The sequence below is a fragment of the Misgurnus anguillicaudatus genome, chromosome 8, assembly GCF_027580225.2.
Source record: "Misgurnus anguillicaudatus chromosome 8, ASM2758022v2, whole genome shotgun sequence".
NCBI lineage: Eukaryota > Metazoa > Chordata > Actinopteri > Cypriniformes > Cobitidae > Misgurnus > Misgurnus anguillicaudatus.
In genome coordinates this window covers 29,742,932-29,759,916 of record NC_073344.2, presented here as the reverse complement: position 1 = coordinate 29,759,916, position 16,985 = coordinate 29,742,932, and the positions used below count along the sequence as shown (strand labels likewise).

At 36.8% G+C, this 16,985-nt stretch overlaps 1 long non-coding RNA gene across 2 annotated transcripts; it reads right to left on the bottom strand.

The window, feature by feature from the left end:
- Positions 1–3,145: 3,145 nt before the first annotated feature.
- On the bottom strand, positions 3,146–7,917 carry LOC129450074 (uncharacterized). 2 transcript variants are annotated; one of them, XR_012370804.1, is made up of 4 exons: positions 7,767–7,917; positions 7,267–7,357; positions 6,880–6,967; positions 3,146–3,765 (listed from the first exon to the last, which is right to left on the bottom strand). It is a non-coding gene; the product is annotated as an uncharacterized lncRNA (long non-coding RNA). The 2 variants fall into 2 exon arrangements; XR_008646240.2 differs by lacking the exon at positions 3,146–3,765 and having other exon boundaries at positions 4,349–6,967; positions 7,767–7,910.
- Between the last annotated feature and the right edge of the window lie 9,068 nt (positions 7,918–16,985).

The window sequence follows — 16,985 nt, the reverse complement described above, 5'->3', positions numbered from 1 at the left end:
GTTTGAATTTGTTGATTACCGAATATAATATACTTAGTTTTACTTGGATTAAAAAATAATTTATTTCGGTCAAACCATTGCTTGATTCTGGATAGTAGTCACATCAATAATTATTTGGTGAAGATTATCCTGGTTTAAGATAATCTCTTCCTGGAAAACCACCCCATAATGTGCGTGAATAGGGACCATCTTTAAAGTAATAATGTACATGTTTCTATCTTCAATAGTATTTAAGAGTTTATATTAATAAATGCATAAAAAGTAAAAGTGTACATTATAGCCGACAACCATATGAACATGGATGGGTTTGTGACTGTTTGTTGACTAAAAGTCATTCCATTTAAATGCTGTAAAAAGTAGAAACGTGTATATTAAGGAGTAACTTTAGAGACGCTCCCTAAATTCACCACTATCAAATTGTCAACTACATACTGACGATTCGATTTCATCTTAAACGAATCCCTGATCCAAATAAAACGTAATTTGTTCATCCCCTAATTTAACAAAATATACCTCTGCTGTCTTCAAAAACAATACAACCCGTTCATACATACATATTAAGTAGCTTTCATCACATCACAAAAAATGTGGTATGCACTGCAGTGGTATGCACAGTGGTATGCACTGCTAACTATTTATTATGTTATACATCACTTATGAAAATTTAACATGGTTTTACTACAGTTACATCGAACAAAACATGGTAGTAAAACCATTGTTACCACAAAATAACTATGGTTTTGCTAATAGTACTCAATACACCAATAAACATGGTACTTTTACCACATAAAAACCATAGTTAATTTTCGTGAGGGATATTAAAAAACAAGGCCTCAGCGTAATTCTTATCTTAAATTGCGGGGATGTTTTATTCATTTTGATCGCTTTTTGTTAAATTAATGGACTCAAAATTTGTCTGCGTATTCTGCCGGTCAAGAAAAACGGCGGGTAAAATGTCAAGTACACGAGCACCACCACCTGGTGTGTCTATATGTACACGTGCATTAACAACAACACAATAACTGTATGTAAACTTATCAGCATGAAAGTCAGACTTTTTGCTTTAACTTTCATCTTACCTTTTTGGCGTTTCGCCTCATGTGTTGGATAAACATCCACCATCTCCTCCTCCTCTTCTCCTTCAAATGGATTTAAACCACCGGCAGCGCGCCCGACTTGTGACGAAAGTCCGATATTAAGGACATAGTCAAAATTCGGCACAGCATTCGGCAGATTAAAATCCATATTTTCAACATCTGCTCCTTCCATGTCCTTGTCGGACAATGGTGTTACAGGACGAAACATGATGTGAAAAGATAACTGCAGACTTAACTGTGTTTAGACTCGGTTCACAGAGGGTTGAAATCTAAGTAAACTCTCTGTCCGTACACAGTGCGTCGAGCAGTTTAAAGTTGCGAACTTTTGGAAAGTCTGCAAAATTCACTTGGTAATCTGTACAGTAGCGTTCGGAGTCAACCAAAGCCAAGCGTTCAGATTAGTCAAATGATACCGGTTTCATCTGGCTGAGCCCTTTTATAACCATTATGTGATGTCATAATGCTTCCATGACAACGGCGCGTTCTATATGGGGGTCATTGAGTTCAGTGATTGTTCTGTAATTACGGCTCAACTCTGATGAGTTTTTTTATTTTTTTTATGTCCCCTGTGTTGTTTAATTAAAACTATTAACAACTTTTGGAATTTTTATTGTAGATATACATGAATATCATATCAAAACTCATTAATATGTCTTATTTAGCTTATTACTACTTTTTAAAATATATTTTACAGTATGTATAGATGCTATTTTGTATTTATATATTAAGACCTATTGTGTTATTCATTTACAATCACTAGATGGCGCTATGTCAATTACCTGTAACGTTAAAATAAAAGAGTATTAGTCGAGAGTAAAACACAGACATGCTCAGATTGTATGGAGATTTTATTTAAATCATCAAAAACATCAAAGGTCATTTATTTTAATGCATGATACATACCAAAAAAATTTTAATTGCTTAAAATCCTTCACACATATCAAATATTTAAACACAGGCAGTCAGTCAAAAACAGACATTAAGTTAGATAATAATCCCTTACAGCAGTTAAAGCATCAACCTAGTTACAAATTGCTGGGTTTACTGCAGGGTTAAATTCACTAAACACTACTTAATATTAATTCCCAAACACATTAAAGGACATTTGACATGTTGACTCATGAAGAACCACCACAGAGACTAAAGGGTCATATCATGGTCGTGGACAAAAATACTGTATGAGAGGAAAAGATCTTAAAAAATGTTTCCACTACCAAAATTATTTTGTCTGCCCCAAACCAATTTTATGCAACAATCTCCTATCTTTGGTCATAAAGCCTAAATTAACCTCCTGAACCCGAGCATTGATTTGTCTTTTTTTTCAGATTTCCACCAGCTATTTTTGGGAACCAATAAATATAATAACCAAATATTTTTCTTTGAACATGAAGCAGTGTATTTGTCCATGTTTGTGTATAACAGGTTCCAGTTACACAGAATTAAGTATTATGGTGCAAACAACAAAAACATTGATGTCCACATATGTGACATCCAGGTCTTAGGAGGTTAAATGTGGCATAATACAACTGTAAATAGAGATAGACCTTATTTAAAAATGTTACCTTATTAAAGATATCAAGATTATATTTTTTACATTATAGATTTTATGTAGATATCTCTCAAACTTGCTTCACTGATACTCTAAACTATATTAAACTACATCTAAACACAGTTTAAGAATGATCTTCATTCACTGTTATATTTACCTTTAAGCTAAAGAAGACTGTACCATATACCATTAATCTATATAAAGCACTGTACCATCCCAGCAAACACAAAAACGTTATAAAAAAGTTTTTTCACGTTGTGAAAAGATTGTGATAACGTTATTTTCCGACGTACTTAATATGACCAAATGTCGGGTTTTTTGAACGTTATAAATACGTATTTTCACAATGTTGCAAAAACGTTTTGATAACGTAATCTAAACGTTTTTGCAACGTTGTAAAAATACGTATTTATAACAGACAAGGCTTAGCTAAAGCTAGACTATGCCTTAGTTTAATTAAGATGTTTAAATATCTTTAATAAACATGCCTTAGAAAAAATTGTTACTAGTGTCTATCTTAAGAAAAATCACTGGCACTGGTTTATTTTAAAATCTCGCATTGAAAGTTCTTTTCAATTGAGACAGCTCAAACATGTGTCTTAGTCTAGGACTATAGGCTTAAGCCTTGTCTGTGAAACTAGAGATAAGCATTTATCTCATTAAGTAACAAAGTAATGTTCATATAGCAATCATATAGCTCTAAGATAATACAAGTCATGTCTGTTTAACTGAGCATGACGTGAAACACAATTATGATTATAGAGGAAGTTTACAGATTTCCAACCCACTTTGTATTGTTACAATGTCTGTAATAGATGTAATCTGTCATCTGGCAGAGTATTGTCAAGAACTAATTGGGAATTTAAGTTCAACTCAAGAACAAAAGCGTAAACATTGTCCATTCAAATACCCCAATTTATTGTAAAAATATAAAGTGGGTTGAAACTCTGCAAACTTATGCTTTGAGGCAGTGATTGCAATATATATATAATGTTTGGCAGTTTTGTACGTCCATCCAGTTGCCATCATCTGAAGTCTCTGAGAGTGTAGGCGTCATCTGAAGTCTTTGCAAAGGGGGGCTAGATCCATACTGGAGCTACTGTAACCTGTATGGGTATCCTGATAGATAAAAACAGGAAAGCAAAAGGATTACAATAGCTGCTGTACATATTATTTCAAGCAAAAGATGATCATGTGCACTTGTTTAATACTTTTCATTACTTAAGAACAAGGTAATAAAATGTGTCATGTGAATGCTTGGCTAAAAGGGTAGGACTTTTTCTAGATTTACACTGGAAGAGTTTGGAAGTAAAAGGTGAAAAAGCTCTGCCTCCTTTTGTGGACTTTGACATCCTGGGTACTACCAAGAATTTTGTGACCTTAAGCAATTATCTGGTTCAAACCACAATCTGCTTTTTCTGGATCCCTTAGTAAATTTGTCCTCATTATTTGGGGAACCGAGACAGTCTATATCAGGGGTCTTCAACTACTCTTCTTCGGGGGCCAGATTTTAAAATTGTAAATATGACGAGGGCCAGCCAAACTTTTACCCATTTTTTTTACTTTTAACATACACATATACATATATATATATATATATATATATATATATATATATATATATATATATATATATATATATATATATATGTGTGTGTGTGTGTGTGTGTGTGTGTGTGTGTGTGTTTGTGGTGTTGTTGTTTTTGTTACTTTTGTTATAGTATATAAAAAACATGTTAAAAAGCATGCATTTTTTTTAAAACAAATGCACACTTCTTGTATCCAGTGTGTTGCCTTTTAATTACTGAAAACTCATTTTCTTTATTAATATTTAGAAACAATTGCAACATGTAAGAGTCTGTGTAAATGTTAATAGTAAAAGTGTAAAAGATCAACACTCTTAAACATATTTAGTTTATAACTGTTTAACTTTCATTAATTGTTACATGTCAAGTATTCACAACATATAGCCACTCCTAATGACTAAAATTGCACTACATGTTTTCTTTTTTTATATTTTATAGATATATAGGCTAAACAGCCTTTCCGTTGTACAGATATCCCGTTGAACTGTCGGGAGTTCGCCCCCTAGAGGCAGTCTTAATGAAATTGTAGTTTAATCGTAAATCTGTCATGGAAGAAAACCTTTAATCTACGAATATATTTATAGTTAATAATTTACTTCCCAGTAATCAATCGTTTTTAAAGTATTCAAGTGTTACTGATAAAGTGAAACAAAAAATAATTCATAATTTTTACTTTGCACACAGTTTTGTTTGGAACACACTGAAATACATCACTTCCGGTCGCCGCTTCACATGTGGTGAAGCCGCATAAAGCCGCGTTTGTTTTCTTTAACGCATCCAAAGCTCGAATTGGATCAGATAATAAAGCACCCACGGTTGGCAGGACCTTTCTGACTCACTTTCCGTGTTTTTGGCTGTCGTTTGTCATGTACAGTGGAAAGGTAAAAGTAACCACGCTGAATTTAAATCACACTATAGTCGTTTCTCACTCCAAAGGCTGCAGCCTCGGAGGTCGCATTTCCAGGCTGCATACGTCATTAAGTCTTATTTCAGAATTTTAACAATTATAAAGTTGACTATTATTCTTAGTTAATCGTAAATTGTTGTAATATGCTTATGATTTGTGAATGTAATGCTCAGTTAACTTAAACTTGATGACATATGCAGTTTGCATATGTGACCTCCGGAGGCTGCAGCCTTCCGATTGAGAAACGGCCAAAGGTGACCGGCGGGCCGGATAAAGACGATTGGCGGGCCGCACTTGGCCCGCGGGCCGCCAGTTGACTAGCCCTGGTCTATATGGAACAAACTACATATGCAATAGTATCATTAAAGGTGGAAAAGAGGATGTTTGTTTAATACATTTTTGCAATATTACTTATAAATGTCTTTACTAAATGATAAAAGGCTATTTATTAGGCGCACTGAAAGTAATAAAATTAATATATGTCATCTGTGCATAAGGTAGGGCCTTAAAAACATCAGCCAATCGTTGAAGCAATCATCGCATCAACGATTGGCCCTCTGGCTTGTCAATCACTGCCATTTACGTTCCTTGTGTGAAACGTGCACGCTCCAGTAACTTTACACAAGTGACGCATGCGCATAGCGCATGAAACTCCGTCTTTAGTTTCGGTTTGTTTTCATTGTCGCTCCTGCTTTCCTCCTCGAATTTGCACCATGTTAGAGAAGAAACCCGAAGGAGGACATAAAAGAAAGAGTTTTTAAGTCGCTGAGAAGAGGAGAAAATTGTCAGAATAACGTAAACAAACCAGAGTCATTAATGGAGAAACATTTCAACGCTGGAGAGCAATGAAGGAACAGAGAGGTGTCAAGACAGACGCACATGTCACAAAAATTCTCTTCGACAGGTAACAGTGATTATTCTTTCTTTGTGGAATAATTATTGTTGTATTGTTATTCAGGTATATCGACGTTGTTCTTGTACTGTAGTTGTAAGTGACCCGTCTGCTACATGCTAGTTGAAATGGGAGTAGCGTCGACTGATCTAACTTTACATCTTATGTGTTTATTATCATATTATTTCACATAATGAATCCACTGATGCGACACAGCATATGCCAGTGGTAAACAAACACTCGTGTTCAAATACTCGTGCAGGAGTTTTGGAAGGCGTTCCCTAGAAATGAGCTGTGAAGGAGGGAGGCTGTTCTTATGCATGCGCTTATTTAAAAAACTCAGTAACGGTCTTTGGATTCTCAGTCGGCGGAAACATCCTCTTTTGAGCCTTTAAGTTGGAGGAACAAGCCATCATAACTATAATTTACAATACCATTCAAAGGTTTAGGTTCAGATTTTTTTTACGTCTTTTATTATATGAATATATTGTAAGTTGTAATTTATTCCTGTGATTAATGTTGAATTTTCAGCATCATTACTCCAGTCTTCAGTGTCTCATAATCATATTATCTCATAATCATATCATCAAAGTTGATTGTTGTGTTAAGAAATATTTTAGTGTTATTTTAGTGTTACCTTAAAATGGTAAGTTGCACTTCTGTTTGTTATAAGTGAGAGTAAAGATTCTGTTTTGCATCACAGAAATTACTTAACTGCATATTCACAAAGAAAACAGCTCATCTAAATTGTGATAATTTCACAACATTTCTGTTTTCACTGTATTTTTGTCAAATAAATAAATCACAGCCTTTTGAACAGTAGTGTTTAAGTTTGAGGTCTTACATACTAGCCATATGGTTCATACATAGCCCCTTAGAGATGTTTTCTGACAGGTTTGCTTGAACTCTGCTGCATGGCCATCAGCATGAACAAATCTACAAACATAACATGCAACTTGTCACAGAGCAAACATTATTTAGAATGCAGTACAAAAGGAAACAAGCAAGAGGAGAGTTGAAACGTTAAAAAGGATGCTATAAAAAAATAGAATATACAAAAATAGCTGAATTTTATGTTTTAGGTTTACTTATTCATTTAATATTGTGCAGTGTCCCTTACGTTTGTCAAAACCTTCTTTAAATAACTGTAATACAATTTTTAAAGGAAAATAACAAGATGCAAGATTACGTTGTGAAGTGCATATGAAGTGATTGAATGAGCTTTTTCAACTCACCTGAGTTTACAACATCTCTGTCAGCAGCTCCCTTCCAAAATGCTGAAATCTTGAGCTTCTTTTTTATTATAGAGGGATTATTTTGTCACTCCTGAAATCAGAGAACAACTTTTATCTATATTGGTTTATGATACAACATTGATTCTAATACTTTCAGCTAATTTTGACGTCCCATGTTAAGTTGCTACTGTCTAACGTAACAGTACATCCATAGACTGTGAGTACATCGCATATTTTTAGGATAAACAAATTAACCTACTTCCAATAATGCATTGACACCGTTTACAGAACTTTTAAAACCTCCCAATGACACATATAGATGTTCTCAATCGCCCAAACTTTCATAAACAAGCGCTAAGCGTTAGCGCCATGCTAACGGACTTTTCTCGAAGACACAAGCCATTTCAATAAGGGTAAATAAATATTCAACAAAAGTGTATCAGTTAGGTGTCAACCACAGTTGTGTGTATTATTTTTGTAATTTGAGGGACGAAACTTACCTGAAAATGTGAAGAAAACCATAAGAAACGCGGAGCTTTGCCGCTTTCTGTTGTTCCTAGTAGCCTCGTTTCCATGGTAACTTCTTCTTCTTCTATTGACTTTTTATGGCGGATGGCAAACCCACTTATGGTGCATTTACCGCCACCACCTGGACTGGAGTGTGAAGCACTGATAAGCATATGACACCATGGTAACTGAAGTCGGAACTTCAACGGATTTAAAGGGGCAGCACCGTCAGCACACACACAGCATTTACATAAATAAACATCTTAGAAAACTACATAAACAATTTAAATCGCATTAAATTATTATTGAATTGTGAATTTAAAACTTTTGCTTGTTCTTTGTCATATAAGAAAATTTAATATTTCTATTAAATCTTTTTATTTAACTTTATTCTTAGCTATTACGCTAGTATTTTATTAGAATCCTAAGATTCTTAACTTGTATAAATGTATTTGCTCTAATAACCACGAAGGTATTTTGAGGATGTTCGTAATTTAACCGTTCGGGAGCCACATTCACTTACATAGTATACTTTTGTCCTACTATGGAAGTGAATGGGGCTTATTAACAGTTAAGATGTCACGGACCCCTAGTGTCTTATTTTTTATTTTTTATTTATCTAATTTATTTATTTCTTTTTGTCATGTGTCCTTTTATTTAATGTTTACATTTTTGTACCATGCTTGATGCTTGTCTGGTGTGTAGAAAATTATTTGTTTTGTACCAAGCCCTTTTGGTTGTAAAACTGACTTTGTTAAATAAAGTTTGGGAAAAAAAAGTTAAGAGCCGTTTCTCAATACCAAGTACGCCAAGTTCGGACTTGTGTCCTTCCTAGTTCGGACTTGAAAGTTCAGACTCGGAAGCATAGATTTAAAGGCTAGATGGCTCGTCCGCGCTGCTGGCCAATTGAGTGCAACGTCCGCATTTTGGCGGCCATCTTAGGACAGGGCGCTCGCTCACTCGTAGCATTGAGTTTTAATGATGCAGGTACTTTTAAATGACCATAACTTGCTTAATTTTTTACCGATTTTCAAACGGTTTGGTTTGTTATAAACGTCAAAGATGTACCTATGACACTGCATACCTATACTAAAAATAAAAAATAAATTCATGAAACATGTTAAAGCATCCAGAATTATAGCCACGTTAATAACGTTTGTAAAAACCCAAACCGTTTGAAAATCGGTAAAAAATTGAGCAAGTTATGGTCATTTAAAAGTACCTGCATCATTAAAACTCAATGCTACGAGTGAGCGAGCGCCCTGTCGTAAGATGGCCGCCAAAATGCGGACGTTGCACTCAATTGGCCAGCAGCGCGGACGAGCCATCTAGCCTTTATATACATATCTATGCACACAAGTCTCCTCTGATGCATCCTCGATAAAATGGGCGGATCAAGAACACATCCGGGGATTTTATGTGAACTTGGGCTTGATGCGAACTTTGAATTGGAACAGTACTTGGGCCGCGACTGATGACGTTTCACAAGTCCACAAGAACGCAAGTACAGACAAGAACGCATCTTAGCTGTGTTCCAATTCAAGGGCTGCGACCTTATAAGCATGGGACCTTAGATGAGCACTCGGTCTTTAAGGTGGCAGCCTCAGAAGTTCACGAAGAGAACTGAAATGAGACGGTCTAACCTTCGGACGACCCATAATTGGCGTCACCTGCTGCACGCGCCTGTCAGCAGGACATAGCGGAAACGTTTCTGACTTATTAAAATAAATATGAAATCAGAAAAATATTTATTTAGTTTAGAAAATATGACACGTTGATGTAGATTAAACTATTCAACAGTATATTAAATTAATCAACATTAGAAATATATGCATCATAAAAATAATAATATTAACACAAAACATAACTTATAATACTAAAACAGTGACAAGAAAAAATGTTTTCTGAAAAATACACTTTTTTTAATAAAGGTTTTAATTGTTTATTTTAGAATATCCAGCCGTTATATGCAGCCGTTGCAGGCGCGCAATGAATCTTGGGATATCCTCGGCTGTTAAGGACATAGGCTGCGTCCGAAACCGCATACTGTATAGTAGGTACTGAATTAGATGAAGTACCTACTTACTTAGCGTTAAAACAGTATGTACTGTGTAGTACGAATCCTGGTAGTATGAATGAGATTCGGACGTACTACATCCACCATGTTGCTACATCACGTGACATACGTCGTCATCACGTCATGTCATTTCAGCGCGAAAACAACCGCATGCCTCGTCGTCTTCGTTGGATAACTCCTCTCCCGGGGCATCATGGGATAGTGAAGCGTCCATCGTATGCACACTGCAAAATCTAACCGGAAGTAGTAGGTCATCCGGGTACTTTTCGCATACTGTTTTTCGAATACTATGTATTCGGACATACTACTCGCATCGCCTACTGCTTTTCGCATACTATATAGTAAGTAGTAGGCTATTTCGGACGCAGCAATAGATATGTATATAAAGGCTAGATGGCTCAAGGCGGAGTCCCTAACGGCATCACCTGGCGGCCATCTTACGACAGGGCGCTCGCTCACTCGTAGCATTGAGTTTAATGGTGCAGGTACATTTAAATGACCATAACTTACTCAATTTTCTACCGATTTTCAAACGGTTTGGGTTTTTACAAACGTTATTAACGTGGCTATAATTCTGGATGCTTTAACATGTTTCATGAATTTATTTTTATTTTTAGTATAGGTATGCAGTGTCATAGGTACATCTTTGACGTTTATAACAAACCAAACCGTTTGAAAATCGGTAAAAAATTAAGCAAGTTATGGTCATTTAAAAGTACCTGCATCATTAAAACTCAATGCTACGAGTGAGCGAGCGCCCTGTCGTAAGATGGCCGCCAAAATGCGGACGTTGCACTCAATTGGCCAGCAGCGCGGACGAGCCATCTAGCCTTTATATACATATCTATGGTTAAGGATCCATTCGTTCTATCCTTAACATCGCGGAGAAATGAGGACGCATTTTGAGGCTTCATTCTAAGCATCCTTTGAATTGGGACGTCCTTACCAGCCTCAAGTCCTTAGAAGGTCGCAGCCCTTGAATTGGGACACAGCTCTTGAGAAACGGCTAAGATGTCACGGAGTGACTTCAGTAGGGCGGAACCTAATGAGAGTGCAGTGGTTCTGCCCGGACCTGTTTGCAGTAAAAACCAGTGCTTCCGGGTTTCCCGGGAATCCCCGAAATCACCGCAATGGGCAACAGCTGTGCCAATGACGTGGCGGATAGCGATTGGTCAGGACACGCTGGAAAGACGAGCATAAAAAAGGAGTTAGAAGAGGCACAGGGCGTTGTGTTGTTATTGAACTGGTGAGTGTGTTGGGCAGACGCTGGGCTACCGCCGTAAGGATTACTCTGGGACTGCAGGAAAGGAAATTAGGAGATTGTTGGGCATCTGCAAAACAAGATAACGATCAAACTTCATTGCACTGAATTGAGAATAAGTTAATGAAAAAAAAAATAAGACGACCACACCGTTTCACAGTCTTTATATAACAAATTGTAATGAATTCCCCCTCCGCTTTCCACTGTGAATTATTATATCAAAATCATTTAATAATGCATTGCACTTAAATAGTGGGAAATCTCATACACAAAAAACGATTGTAGAGATGATGGAGCAAATGATGGAGCAGATGATGGATCAAGTGTTTTATTCAATTCCATTTTATTTAAATAGCGCTTTTCACAATTGTAAATGTTTCAAAGCAGCTTTACCTTAATAGATGTAGGAAAAAGTTTATTGTGTGAATACTGTACATTATGTTTAATAACAGCAGTGAATATGGACAAGTTTCTTGTTTCCTGAACAAAGTTATGGTGGGATACAGATTTTTTCAGGATATTTTTTCGACCTGTCAAAATACGTACCCCCCCTCCAAAATCTACAGGCGATGGCCTATCATCAAGTGTTTTATTGTGTGAATACTGTACATTATGTCTAATAACAGCAGTGAATATGTAAAAGTGTTTTGTTTCCTGAACAAAGTTATGGTGGGATACAGATTTTTTCAGGATATTTTTTCGACCTGTCAAAATACGTACCCCCCCTCCAAAATCTACAGGCGATGGCCTATCATCAAGTGTTTTATTGTGTGAATACTGTACATTATGTCTAATAACAGCAGTGAATATGTAAAAGTGTTTTGTTTCCTGAACAAAGTTATGGTGGGATACAGATTTTTTCAGGATATTTTTTCGACCTGTCAAAATACGTACCCCCCCCTCCAAAATCTACAGGCGATGGCCTATCATCAAGTGTTTTATTGTGTGAATACTGTACATTATGTCTAATAACAGCAGTGAATATGTAAAAGTGTTTTGTTTCCTGAACAAAGTTGTAACAGCCAGAGGTCTGTTACTACCTACCTCTAGGGGGAGTTAATGAGCTACCCACCTGCTAGTATTAAAGCCTGGCTTACCACAGAGCAAGATATAGACACTGCAGGCGACACGTGGACGCTGGTTTGTTGGCGATCAACTGTTCTGAGCGGCATTTCGAAAATTCAATCAATAGTATCTTTAGGCGGTTGGGCACGACTGTTCCGTGAATGGATCAGAAATAGGTAGGTGGGGAAGAATGGATTATAATGAAGAGGAAGAAGGTGAATGGGATGATGAGAGGGCTCAGACGAGTAGTAAAAAAGATAAAGGGAAAAAGAGAGTCAGAAATGAAACTGATGATAGCTCTGGAAGTGAAAAAGAATTGGAGACAGTCCAGAAAGAAAGAAATAAAGAATATGTTGTAATAATACGATTTAATGAGAAGGATCAGGAAAACATGAAGAAAGTTAACCCTTTTATGTTAACTACAATTTTGTCTAAGAAGATAGGGGACATACAATATGCAAAGGTCCTTAATGATGGAAATTTGATGGTGAAATGTGCTGATGAAAAGCAATTGGAGAGAGCATTAAGTATTAAAGAGATGGGAAAATGTAAAGTGGAATATGTAGGGAGGGTGGGAGAAGTGAGAAAAGTAGGATGCACAGGAGTGATCACGGGAATACCAACAAATGTTAGCATGGAGGAATTAAAAAAGAAGATTAAGGGGGGTAATGTAATGAAAGTCCAAAGATTGAAGTCAAATAAAGAAGGAGTACTAAGAGATAGTGAATCAGTGGCAATAGAATTTGAGGGAGTAAATACTCCAATGAAGGTATTTTTGGGATTCATGAGCTATCCAGTGAGGATGTACGTGCCAAAGCCTTTGAGATGTTATAGATGCCAGAGGTTTGGACACACTGCAAAAAATTGCAATAGACAGAGAAGATGTGCTAGGTGCGGTGGTGATCATGAATATGGAAATTGTGGAACAGGGACCCCATCAAAGTGTTGTAGCTGTGGAGGAGATCATAGTGTGGCTTATGGTGGATGTGAAATAATGAGGAAAGAGACAAAGATACAAAAGATAAGAGTGGAAAGAAGGATATCTTATGCAGATGCAGTTAAAGTGGTTAAGAAGGGGGAAGTTAATACAAGTGAGATAGAAAATGTGGGAATAATGAAACCTATACAACGGTCGGAAGATGTGTTGTATGTGAAAAAACGAGACCTGGTAACATTCATAGCAGGAGTAATAAATAGTACAGCAGAAGTGAAGTCTAAGAATGATAACATTCAGTTGGTGGTAAAAGCTGCAATTAATCACCTGGGATTAGTAGGACTGACATGGGAGGAAGTAAGGGAGAACCTTGCTATTCAGTCAAGCCAAGAAGTGTCATGGGTTGGTTAATTCTAATGGTTATTCTTTTACAATGGAATGCTAGAAGTTTAATGGCAAATGGCCAGGAATTTAAACATTTCATAAATGAGTTAGAAGTAAAACCAGATGTAATATGTATTCAAGAGACATGGTTGAAACCACATCTAGAATTTGTTATTCATGGCTATATTGGATTAAGAAATGATAGGATTACAAGAGGGGGTGGAGGATGTGCTACGTTTATAAAGATTGGAATCCCATATCAGTTAAAGAACAAGGAAATAGATCAGGAGTACTTGGTGGTGGACATGTGGGACAGAGTGGGAGGGTTACGAATAATTAATTATTATAACCCATGTGGAAGGCTATCTTTAGATAATTTATTGAAGATACAAGGTCAAGATAGGATAAGAGTAATTTGGTGTGCAGATTTCAATGCCCATAGCTCATTGTGGGGCGGTGAGCAGACAGATGAAAATGGGAAAATAATTGAAGAGTTGATAGATGAAAAGCATCTGGTGTGTCTGAATGATGGGAGAGGAACTAGGATTAATCTACTAACGGGGAAAGAATCAGTACTGGATTTGACTTTAGTGTCTAATACTTTATCTGGGGATAGTTTTTGGGAAGTTAGATCAGCATCAACGGTGGGGAGTGATCATTATCCAGTATTATGCACAGTGGGTGGGAGAATGGAAGATGTGGTAGAGAAAAGGATTCCTAAGTATATATTTGGAAAAGCTAACTGGGAAGAATTTCAGAATTTGGGTGATGAATTAGTTACTAGGATAGATATGACTGGGAACATAGAAGAAGTGAATAAGCAATTTACTTCAGCAATTAACAGGGCAGCAGACGAAGCCATTCCAAAAACGAAAGGTAAAGGTACTAGAAGACTTGTGCCATGGTGGAATGAGGATTGTCAGCAGGCGGTGAGGTCAAGAAATAAAGCATTTAGACTGGTTAAAAGAACACTCAATTATCAATATTTAATTGAATATAAGAAAGCTCAAGCAGTGGTTAGAAGAACTATAAGACAGGCTAAGAGGTCAAGTTGGAGAAAATATTGTGATGAGATTGGTAGGTCTACTTCTGTGGGTGAAGTATGGGGTATGATAAAGAGAATGGGTGGAGATAGGAGGCAATGGGATTATCCCGTACTAACATTTGAGGAGAATATAGCAATATCCGATAAAGAAAAGGTGGAGGTCATGGTCAAATCATTCTCTAAGATACATAGTTCAGAAAACTTGTCAGAAGAGGAGAGAAGGAGGAGGGCAATAACTATGAATCAGAATTTGCAAATGTTAGACAAAAAAGAGGAGTCAGGAAAGGTTATTGATGAGCCATTCACAATGGCAGAGATGGTGAGAGCGATTAAAAGAGCTAAGCAAACATCTCCAGGGAAAGATAGAATATGTTATGTGATGTTAAAACATCTAGGAGAAAGATCACTGTTAAAGTTTCTTGAGTTATATAATAAAGTGTGGAAGGAGGGAAAATTACCAAGTGAATGGAAAGAAGCAGTAGTGATTCCTATCAGGAAGCCTGGCAAAGATCCTACTAACCCCAATAGTTATAGACCTATAGCTCTTACGTCAAATTTATGTAAGATTATGGAAAGAATGATAACGGAGAGACTGTCATATGAACTGGAGTCAAGAGGGGTCTTAAATAGATGTCAGAGTGGGTTTAGGAAGGGAAGGAATACACTGGACTCTGTTTTAAGATTAGAGACTGAGATAAGAAAAGCTCAAGCTAATAAAGACAGCGTAGTTGCTGTATTTTTCGATATAGAGAAGGCCTATGATATGATGTGGAAGGAGGGTTTGCTAATCAAGTTAAATAGGTTGGAGGTAGAAGGGAGGGTGTTTAACTGGATTAAAGATTTTTTTGTTTGAAAGGAAAATTCAGGTGAAAATAGGGGTAGAGATGTCAAGTCAGTATACGATTGAAAATGGTACGCCTCAAGGTAGTGTTATAAGTCCATTGTTGTTTATCATAATGATTAATGATGTATTTGTACAGGGACAAGAAGATATTGGTAGATCTCTATTTGCTGATGATGGGGCAGTGTGGAAAAGGGGAAGGAATGTAGAGTATGTTATAAGAAAGGTGCAGGGTGAGATTGATAAAGTTGCAGAGTGGGGATATGATTGGGGGTTTAGATTTTCAATAGATAAGACAAAAACAGTCTTTTTCACCAGGAAAAGAATACAAGAAGACAAGAAGTTACGGTTATATGGTAGAGAGATAGAACGGTTAAGCTCATTTAAATTTTTGGGGGTGACATTTGATTCAAGATTAACATTTGCGGAGCACATTAGGAGAGTGGAGGGAAAGTGCAAGAAGGTAGTAAACGTGATGAGATGTTTAACAGGAAGAGAATGGGGAGCTAGTTGCTCTTCTCTTAAAAGTATTTATGTGGCTTTAATAAGATCAGTGTTGGACTATGGTAGTATAGTAGTGGGATCAGCGGCCAAATCCCTGATCAAGAAATTGGAGGTGGTACAGACTCAAGCACTGAGAGTATGTTGCGGAGCTTTCAAGACATCACCAGCTCCAGCCTTACAAGTAGAAATGGGTGAAATGCCGTTGGATTTAAGAAGGGTACATTTGATGGCTAATTATTGGGTTAGTCTGAATGGGCACAATGATACCCATCCCACAAAAGCAGTATTGAAGGAGTGCTGGGAGAATGATCGAAATGTAAGGGAAAATTTTGGGAGGATTGGAAATAAAATAGCTGAAGATTTAGGTATACTTAATGTGAGACTAAGTCCTACAGTAGTTTTCCCAGCATTAGCTCCATGGAAGATGATGTGGCCAGAGGTAGACTGGTTTGTCTTAGAAGAAAAAAGGAAAGCGAGGGAGGAAATTGATTTAGTGAGTGTATTTAAGAATCGAGTAGGAGAAGAATATGGTAATTTTATTCAGATCTATACAGATGGGGCAAAGGATCCTGAGACAGGAGTTACAGGATTTGGAGTAGCAATACCAGGGCAACAGATTGAAATCAGTAGAAGAACATCGGACAAGTTAGGGGTTTACACTGTAGAAATGTTGGCAATATTGGAGGCATTACGGTGGATGGAGAAGAAGGAACAGGTAAAGGCGTTGATTTGCTCGGACTCGTCTTCAGTTTTAGGAAGCTTAAGATAGTTTCTATCAAAAAGTAGACAAGATATTCTGTATGATGTTTTGCAGCTAAGCACAAATATAGTCGGTAAGGGCAGTCAGGTCAAGTTTATGTGGGTTCCAGCTCATGTGGGGATTAGGGGTAATGAGAGGGCAGATAAACTAGCAAAAATGGCATTATTGAAAGAAAATATAGAAATGCAAATTAGCCTTAGTAAATCAGAGGTTAAGAGCATAGTATGGGAGAAAATAAATCAAATGTGGCAGGTAAGGTGGGATAGAGAGGAGAGGGGGAGACAGTTATATCAAATTCAGAATAGTGTCAAAGGAAATAGGTTGGTAGGTGGTAATCGAAG